The following is a 10,484-nucleotide window of genomic DNA, read 5'->3' as shown; positions in this document are numbered from 1 at the left end:
ACAGACAAACAGGAGGGAAAGGCTAGAATATACCACAGAGTTCTAGATTCAAGTCAGAAGCATTAGCATGAACCCATGATTATAGACACAGATAGATGTAGAAATAATTACAGATATGTGTGTAGTCATGAGTTAGTATACACATGTAAATGTTCTAGCTCTGCCAGCTGGGAGGGCCTAGAAGAATGACATCTCAGTAGCAATGAGCACACCAGTGCCCAGAACTTGTTTCTAACATCATTCTTCAATAAAAGAAACCAGAGCTCCTTGGAGACATAGATGATTCTAGGGCTGGGTCAGGGAAGATACAAGATAAGCCCAGAACATCTTATAGTGGCAAAGAGTGAGAAACTACTCCCCCCACCACAAAAAAAAAGAAAAAGAAAAGAAAAATAGGGGCATGTCAAAAGAATACAGAAGTCAAACTGTAATAATTTGAACAACAAAATAATGTAGTATTGGATGAAAACTCAAAGTATACAATCAACATTCTTGAGTCCATACTGATATAAACAAATGGCTGAATAAATAAATAATTTTGGTCTTAGAGACAAGTTATATAGATATTCCTCCTTCCAGAAGATCAAGCCTAATCTCCTACACACACACACACACACACACACACACCTTTTGTGTGGGAGTGCACTCACATCTAAACAAGAATATACAAAGGGTAAAATATAAAAGTAAATTTACAGTGAAGAAATCTGGCAAACACTTCCTGAACCAATTGATCTAGGTTAATATCAGTGAGAAGTCATGTCGATAGTATATGCCTTTGGTGCAATGTAGTCTTCCCCGCCAAATCCCATAACCTAACCATGTAGAAATCATCAGACAAACCCAAACTGAGAGCAGGCTACAAAATATCCAGCAGTATTTCTCAAAGCTGTCAAGGTTATCAAAAATAATAAAAGACTTGAAAAATTGTCACAGACCAGAAGAGACCAAGAGATGACAACTAATATTATGTGGTATCTTGGATGAAATCCTGGGGAAAAAAGAGGACATTAGTGAAAAAAAACTACTGAAATCCATACAAAGACTGAAGTTTAGCACGACTAGTTACTAGGGAAATGCAAATCTAGTTACTAGGGAAATGCAAATCACTACCTGATACCTGTTAGAAAGGCTATTATCAAAAAGACAAGAAATAATAAGTGCTGGAGAGGACGTGGAAGAAAAGGAACCCTCATGCACTGCTGCTGGGAATGTAAATTAAGGTAGCCACTATGGGAAATAGTATAAAATTCTCTGAAAAAATTAATACTGGAACTCCCATATGGCCCAGTGATTCCACTTCTAGGTATTTACCTGAAAAATATGAAAACACTTATTTATAAAGATATATGTACCCCTATGTTCATTGCAGCATTATTTACAAGACCAAGACATAGAAACAACCTAAGTGTCCATGGACAGATGACTGGATAAAAAAGATGTGATACATATGTACAATGGAATACTACTCAGCCATAAAAAGATGAAAATTACTATTCGTGACAACATGGATGAATCTTGAGAGTATTATGCTAAGTGAAATAAGACAGAAAAGGACAGAAACTGTATGATTTTACCCATATGTAGAATATAAAACAAAAAATAACAAATTAACAAAAGAAACAAAAACAAACTCATAGATGTAGACAACAAAACATTGCCAGAGGGAAAGGGAGAGTAAGAGGAGAAGTGAGCAAAGGGGGTCAAATATATGGTAACAGAAGGAGGAAAAAAGACTGAAGTTTAGTTAATAGTAATATGCTGATGTTGGGTTCTTGGTTGTGACAAATGTTCCATGGTATTATTAGATGTTAACTATAGTGGAAACTGGGTAGGAAGTATATGGGAATTATCTGAACTGCCTTTGTAACTTTTCTGTAAATATAAAACTATTCTAAAACAAAAAGACTTTTTTTCAAAGAATAGGACAAGTTGGAGAAAGAGTAATAAATCTGGCATGGTTAGAGTATCAGGTAGTAAAGACAGTGAGGGGAGATGAGTCTTGAAAGTTTTGGGGGTCAGATTCTAGAAGCTTGGTAAGCTACATCAGTTAGGAACACTAGGCCAACAGCGGCTTGAACAAGTTAGCTAGGGTTTTATTAGTCTCACAGAAAAAGCAGTATAGGCATAGGCTATGCTAAGCAGGTAGAGAAGCTCATGATTTGGTACATGTTTTTGTCTTTCATCTGTCCTTCATTATTAGCACTTGGTTTTTGTCTTTCATTTTCATAATTGCAAAATGTCACATTTCATCAGCATTCTTGCAGTAAAAAGTAAGACTGAGTAGCAAAGAGTCAAAGGAATGGGACAGTTGAATCTGTCCCCTTTGAAGAGCTTTCCCACAAGCCCCACCCCATAAACTTCCACCTCTTCTCATTGGTCAGATTTAGATTACATGGACATTCCTAGCTACAAGAGAGTCTGGAAAGGTTAATATTCCTTTATTATTATTATTATTATTATTATTAGTAGTAGTAGTAGTAGTAGTAGTAGTAGTATTTATGCCTACAGCACCCGGTCTTCCTAGGAGATCTCCCATCCAAGTACTATCCAGGCTCGACCCTGCTTAACTTCCAAGATCACACATTGGGCTTGTTCAGGGTGGCATGGCTGTAGACCATGGACCGTGGCTCCAATGGGGCGTGAACCCAGGACCTTCTGTGTGTAAAGCAGACATGCTAACCGCTACGCTATGGAACCATGTCCAAAGTTAGTACTTCTTAATGAACACAATGTCTCACCAAACGAAATTAGTATCCTATTTGTAAAGAATAAGAGATGAATATAGAGAAATTAACTAGTACTATAGTTACAGAGGCTGAAAGAATTGACTTTTATTTGGCTCTATGGGTAGTATGAGCTTCATACATTATTAAGCAAAGAAGTAACATGATCATATGCATATTTTAGAAAGATCATTCTGGCCATTTTAGTCAAAAAGACTGTATATTTTACAGTCAATGAGTAATAAAGTAGAAGAGCACTTCTTAATCCTTTTTGGATCAAAAATTCTCTGAGAATCTCATGATAACTATAGATTCTCTCCCAGGCAGGGAAGGAGGGAGGTATATATACACCAAATTTTCTAAGCAATTACAGAGTGGGATTTGAACTTTCTGAAGCTCATAGAGATCAGGAAAGAACTCCTGACAAAGAGGTGAAATCAAAGGGTGGAGACACTGAAGGTAGAAGGACTGATCGGGAAGCTCGGAAGTTGTCTGAAGAGAGGGATAGATGTCAGGGGCCAAACTAAGTAGGTGGTCATAGAAATAGAGAGAATGGATTAGAGAGACAATCTGAGCTAGAAACAACAGCACTTGGTATTTAATTAAATTACTGATTAGACTAGTTTGGAAGAATCAGGGCAGTCAAAGGTTATTGAGCATTTTTATCTTAAATAACTGAAAAGATAGTTATGCTAGTAACCAGCCAGGGCCTGTGGGAGAAGGTTAAGAGGAGAGATCATGAATGCAGTTATAGTTTATAGTACCTGTCATAGATCAGATTTAAACGTACAGCAAGCAATTAAATGAACTCCAGACAGGACCTCAGGAGAGAGGTGGGGCTGTGCAGGAAGCAGTTGCAGTCAACACAAGCCAAATGCTCACCAACGTAGTCGTGTTTTAAATGTCTTGAATTTGTCAAGTCTTCTCAATTCTATATTCCGTTCAAAACTATTTCAAACATGATGATAGATTTCTCCAACACAAAGCTCTTTTTAAAAAATGATTATGTGACATATAAGAAATAGATTTCCTTCCATCTCTAATTTCAGCCCTGAAATTAGAACTTGCTCTCTCCAAGAAACAATGAACTTTACATGTCCAAAGTCAAATTGACAGCATGGGCTATAAGTGTAATGATCTTATAATTTCTCTTAAATGATAGTTGAGCAAAGCTATGTAGCATAAGTTAGTGTAAACATGAAGACTAATTAGAAATCATTTGAGGAGGCAGTAAAACATGGTGTGGTTAAGTAGACAGGCATTGACAAACGGTAGACAAAACTAGGTAGGGATCTCAGTTTTAATACTGACCAGCAGTGCTGATCTTAGGCAATTTACCAAACCTCTCACAGCCTCCATGTCCTCATCTCTAAAATGAGATTTTAAAAAATATTGTAAAATTATGAGATTTAAATGAGAGACAATGCCTGGCACATACTAAGTCCTTTGATAAATGTTAACTCATAATAGTAGCAGAAGAGTAATAGTAGTAGTGTTTGCCTACTTAGCTTTGTATGTATAATAATTTCGTAAGTTTCTTGAATGTTCATAGAAGTGTTTTTAGTTATATAGCTGCTCATCAACTTGCCAAGACTGTATACTTTACAGTCAATGAGTAATAAAACATTGAATCAATTCATTTTGTCACCAGTTTACAACTTTAGGAAAAAAGGAGGCTGGTTTAAAAGAGAATCAGTTATTTCTTTTTATTTATTGTTTTTTCAGATGGCTGGCATTTTTAAACCCTCGTTTTAAGAGGAAAAGTCAGTCTCGCAGCTGTGAGTTTTCCCATCTTTGTAGAAAAACATGGCTTTTCAAACACCTCAAAAGATTCCAGAAGGAAGCTAAGGTGATATACATTGTGATGTCACAGACTTTCTTCAAAAACTTGATGAACGTGCCAGGCCAAACAGAAAAGAATGCTGTAGACAAGATTACAAGGTTTGTAAAACATCAGCAATAACAAACCCCACCTATTTAAAAGATGACATTTGATGGAAGCACAATGGAATTAGTTCTCTTTGTAACAAGAATTTAAGGGCAGTTACTTTGCAACAAAAGAAAGAAAATGTAATTAATTAATGCCAGTGGTTGTTGTCCATAATGAAGGAGACACAATGTGCAGCCATTCACCTCATTTGCATTCCTTTCAGAAGACACTTCTCATGCAAATACACCCATTTTATTTTAGGTTATTAGTTAGATGATGGATTCAAGCTAGGAACCTTGAATATAGGAAAGGACATTTTCTTCTAGTCCCTTTCATACACACCCAGCTTGGTATCTTAGCTGCTGGGCAGCTAGAATTGTTGATCATTTTGACCCTGAGATAAGTAATTAGAAGAGAAATTAATTCTAAAACTTGAATGTTAACAAATACTTTTAAATATTATAATTGATTTCAGAGACTGAAGACAAAATAGAATCAGGACTAATAGCCACTTAATAGCTGCAAAGTTGTTGGCCCTGAGTCTCAGGTTCATTGTCTGAAAAGTGGGAATGTAATGGCAGGGTTTACCCCATAAACGCATGCTGACGGTTGAGAGCACATCTATTATGCTCTTAGCACAAGACCTGAAAAGATAAAAACATCAATAAATAGTCATCTCGGTAATATTAGTCCGCTTTGTAAATACTCCTTTTAGCAAATACTCCTCAGTGACTGCTATAGGGCAAGTAAAATGTAGGATCTCTGGCTGGGCCTCCACCTTGTAGGATCTCTGGCTGGGCCTAAATTAAACTGACCAAAAAACAAACAAACAAACAAACAAACAAAAACATTAACAGGAGACTAGCATACAAATTTTATTTAGTGATTTTTTTTTACATATACTTGGAAGACTTTACAAGATAAATAAAGACACAGAGAAGCATTTAGGGCCAGAAGCTTCAATACAAGGTTAGACAAAGAGTAGTAAATTGTGAAAAGGTAACAAAACAAAGGGGTTTGGGCTGAAACAGTTAATAGTGGAAAAGTTACCAGGGATGGATGTAGAATTAGTTTAACAAGGTCTGTTTGCACAGATTTCTCTCAGCCTCAGTTTCCCGTCTCTGGTGATAAGAATTTTTTTTTTTTCTTTTCCTTCTGATACAGAGAGAACAACTTTCACAGGGGAGTTTTATCTCCTGCTTTCAAGAAGAAAAGGGAAGGTCAGAGGGACCTTCTTGCATCTGCTGTTCTTTAAGTGCCTTTAATTTAAAATAATATGCCAAAGTGGCATATTTTGATGTAGCATGTTCTGACATCCTACACTGCCTTCACATGCCTGGGTCACAATCCAGTCAAAGGCAATAAAATAAGAACAGCCTTGTGAGGTAGGAAGTCTTATCTTACTGATGAGGAAACTCTGGAGAGGTTGACTTGCCCAAAGGCACACAAAACCAGAATTCGAACCCAACTTCCTTCGACTTTAGAGCAATTTTTCACACTATTCGATGACTGCCTCTCTCAGAAGGGGCCTGAAGGTCATCAGAAGATACCCACCCACTGCCCACAAAAATTCTAGGGCAGCGAAAGAGTGGATTTGGGAAAGGAATAGAGTACAAGAACATTCAGAACCCTCTATATGAACCTCTTCACCACAAAGGCAGCTGATATGATCCCCATTGGATCAAAGACCACCAATCTCAAACATCAAATGACCTTCTGTTGTGGTGAGATCTATTCTAAGACCCACAGAGCCAATTGAGATGAATTATGAGCTTTTATTAGCCAGCCAGCGACTGACTCTCTACCATGCAGGGTTCTAGGAGATCAGCCCCAGCTTCCAAAAGAGACAGCTTAAAAAGCCTAGAACCACACCTTAGTTTAACATCAAACAAGCAAACAGATTAACCACACCCTAGTTAACATCAAACAAGCGAGCAGATTACAGAAGCAGAAATTGGCCATTAGCATATCTTTGACCAGAACCACACCCTTAACACTTCATCCCCAAAGTTGCACAGATAGCAATGGTTCTGAAGCTGCCAAGGCCTGGGCAGTATAGGGAGGCCCAGGAGGAAAGAGCAGGTCTCTCTGGGACTCAGCCCACACTACCAAACACAACCACATTTAACAGTCTGATGCATTAATTTGTTTTGTTTTATGTAAATACATATATTTTAATAGCAAAAATTGACATCATCCTGTTCTTGCTATTTTTTAACCTGCTTTTCAGGTATATTTTGTTCACCTTTTCCCAAAGCCTGAGTGTTCCCCTTCAAGTTCCACGATGGCTCACTTAATGGCTGTAGGCATGGTATTATTCCCCTTTGTGCAGGTGTTAAAACTTCTATCCAGTCTCCAATTCTTAGATGTCAAGGTGGTTTCTAGGTTTTTACTACTACATATGATGCTTTTTGTACAAACATATGTAGCCCAATCATGATTATCTCTATAAGATGAATTCCTAGATGTAACCGTTAGGCCAAATTACATACTTATTTTTAAGGCTTTTATGATTACTGCCAAGATGACCTTAACAAAGGATGCGCTGACTTATATCTCCACCAGGTGCAAAAAGATGCTCAATTTTTGAGTGCAAACAGCTCTGTTAATGCAGTTTAACCATCAAAATGCAACTAGATTAAAGCAAGAATAAGTTTATCCTGTCCTCTCTATGGGCTTGCTACCTTTCCAGGAATTCTCCACTCCCTATACAAACTGGATGCTTCCTAGGTAATCCATTGGCCAGATTTTACCTAACTTTGTAAATTTTATCATTTTAAAGACGGGATTACTTTCTGGGTTGCTGACCTGAGGAAACATTCCTTTGAAGGTAAAAGATTTATTAACACATACAAGGATAGTACACACCTGGGCAAATCACCCATCAACTCAGGTAATCTGCTTTTCTGGAAGACTGCTTAACATTATATCAAAGTTCACTCCTAAAATCTCAACACGGTTGACTTGTTTGGGTTCCTTTAGTCATAAGAAAGGCTCATTGATCCTGAAAACCCAAAAAGCCTGGGATTATAATGAGGAAAGATTGGAAGCTACCGATAAAGAAAGTAGCTATTGGAGTTTAGGATCAATTCAGTTCCAGTCTATTGGAGAAAAGCTAATTTATGGCAGAAAACCATGATTAATTTTAGAATAAACAATATTATGACTCAGGTGAATTATAAGTTCCTGGAGAGGGAAAGCACACTTAGTAGAACATGACTTACTCGGATGTGTAAGTTTTTTCCTGAGCTCAGTAAAGTTAAGTGTGGCAAAAAAAAAAAGCCAGAAACAGCTTTGCAATTGGAATATGCAATTTAAAATAAGTAAAGATTACTCCCAGGTAGTTTATTGCTTTAACTACATCGAGGTACGTCCCTATTGCAGACAACATAATGACTCTCATTTCATTTTTGGTTTGTGCCAAATATCTTCAGTTAGTTTTGCTTTATTGGCTTCACGCAATTTATTGCAGCACTAGAATGCGATTGTAATGCAACTAGTATTTTAGTTTTATCTTCTACTGGTAATTTTTCTTCTTTATGGTGACTATACTGTCGGCATTAATACAAGCCATGGAAATTATGCAGTGTGGAACCTTGTTTTCGGCAGCTCTGTTTCTCATGAAGAGCAGAACCATAAGAGCCAACTCCCATAACATGGTGATAGCCAAGTATGTGCCAGGGGAGAAACAACAACATAAATAATGACATTTACAACTCAATAAAGTGATTTATTTTACTGTGAATTACTAGAAAGCCTAATTTTCCCATGATTCAAAAAAGCTGAACTGTCCTTTAAGATCTTCTGTTTCTTAGTGTTCTTCAAATAAATTTCTGGAATGCAAACAAAAGTGTCAGAGGTGGTAGCATTTGGGGAAGACTAGAAGCCTTCAGATATTTTTTAAAATATATTTATTTAGCATGGTTTGTATATATTGATTTGACCAACTTCACAACACCACTGTAATCTGCTAAGGAATTATGTAACTAAAAGTTGGCTAAATAATGTGCTAAATAGGATTTTACCTATAGTTAGACCAGATCGACAATATACATCATTACCTTAAGGGCAGTTTTCTGTGAAAGGAAGAAGGGCTGGATCTTCCAGTCCTGAGAGCTCCCTATTCTGGGCACCATCGTGCCTAGAACCAAATTAAGTCAGATTAGTCGTTTGGACCTGTTTGAAACATATTTCTCAACCATGTCTTTGTATCCTGCTTAAATTATGCTATGAATAATTTATCCTGTAGGCTAAGGTATATATCTTTAAGAGCCTCCTGTTAGAATCCAGCATTCCAGGGAGAGGTAGACTAGCAAACTATTATCATTCAGTACTTCTTTAAAAAATGAGTTTATCAAATTGATATAAAAACTCAGTAGAGCCACAGTGGAATAGCATATGGGATGATTATATTTCGATGGAGGAAGGGAACATCTAAAACATGAGTTCTGCACACAAAATTCTCAGGTAGCACAGTGCAATGGAGGTCCAGAGACAGCAAGAAAACAGCCTAGAATAGTGGACACCAGTTAACAGAAGTACCGGAAAATCACAGGAGGACACAGAAAGGAAAAATAAAAGGGCTTCATAAAAAAACTAAGTGTAATTAAAAAATAATAACAAGCAATGGCCTGTATGTGGAAAAATTGACATCTTCATGCATTGCTGGTGGGAATATAGTGGTACAGCCATTGTGGAAAACAGTTTGGCAATTCCTCAAAAGACCCAGCAATTTCATTCCTAAATATATACCCAAGAGAAGTGAAAACATATGTCCACACTAAAGCTTCTACATGAATGTTCATAGCAGTTGGAGGGGAGCAGAATTTGCCATCCCAAAATATGTCTCTTTGGCATAAGGATTATTTTAGGCTGATTATTTTTAAGAAATCCAAGACATAGGAAAAGCTCTAAAACTGAATAGAAGTTACCCTTTTTTAGGACATGTTTACATATATAAGGGTTACCTCCATTTGTAAGGGTGTTTCCCCCACCACATCAGGAGAAGGAGATGACCTTATCTTTAGAAAGTCTTATCAGTCCAGAAGGCAAGGACTTAGAGACCTGTGTAAAGACCCTAGCCTTGTTTATCAGGCTTTTCCTGATGACCTCCCATAACTGATTCCCCACACCCAACATTTTCTTTTAGCTTTAGCTGAAGATAGTATTTAAGGTGAAGGATTCAGCCATTTCAGAGAGTTATTCAGTTTTCCTGGGCCTCTCCCACGTATACATGTTAGTAAACTTTTGTGTATTTTTCTCCTGTTTATCTGTCTTATGTCAGTTTAATTTATTAGGCCAAAGAACATAGAAAAGTGGGAGAAGTTTTTCCTCCCCAGCGCAGCAGCATTCATAATAGCTGAAAGTGGAAACAACCCAAATATTCATCAACTAATGAATGGATTTACGTAACAGCATATATATCAAAGTGATATATCCATATAATGCAATGGGTGAACTTTGAAAATATTATTCTAAGTAAAAGAAGCCAGGCACAAAAGACCATATATTGTATGATTATATTTATATGAGATGTCCAGAATAGGCAAACCTATAAACATATAAAGTAGATTAGTAGTTGCCTAGGGCTAGGGGCTGGGGCAGGTAGAAGATGACTACTAATGGGCATGTAGTTCTTTGGGGGCGATGAAATGTTCTAAAATGACATTATGGTGATGGTTGCACAACCTTGTGAATATATTAGAGAGCATTGAATTGCATACTTTAAATGAAGTTGTTTAGAAAATTAATTATACCTTGAGTTGACTCAGGGTTCTATTCAGTCCTATGACCTATATTTCTAATTAGCTTCTAAAGAACATATAAAT

General features: G+C 37.0%; 1 pseudogene; it reads right to left on the bottom strand.

Moving 5' to 3' along the window:
- Positions 1-2,502: 2,502 nt before the first annotated feature.
- On the bottom strand, positions 2,503-2,618 carry LOC120592005 (uncharacterized; annotated as a pseudogene).
- Between the last annotated feature and the right edge of the window lie 7,866 nt (positions 2,619-10,484).

This window comes from Pteropus medius, unplaced genomic scaffold (genome assembly GCF_902729225.1).
Source record: "Pteropus medius unplaced genomic scaffold, Ma_sr-lr_union100, whole genome shotgun sequence".
Lineage (NCBI taxonomy): Eukaryota > Metazoa > Chordata > Mammalia > Chiroptera > Pteropodidae > Pteropus > Pteropus medius.
Note: the sequence above shows the minus strand (reverse complement) of the source record. Positions and strands in the feature narration are given on the sequence as shown.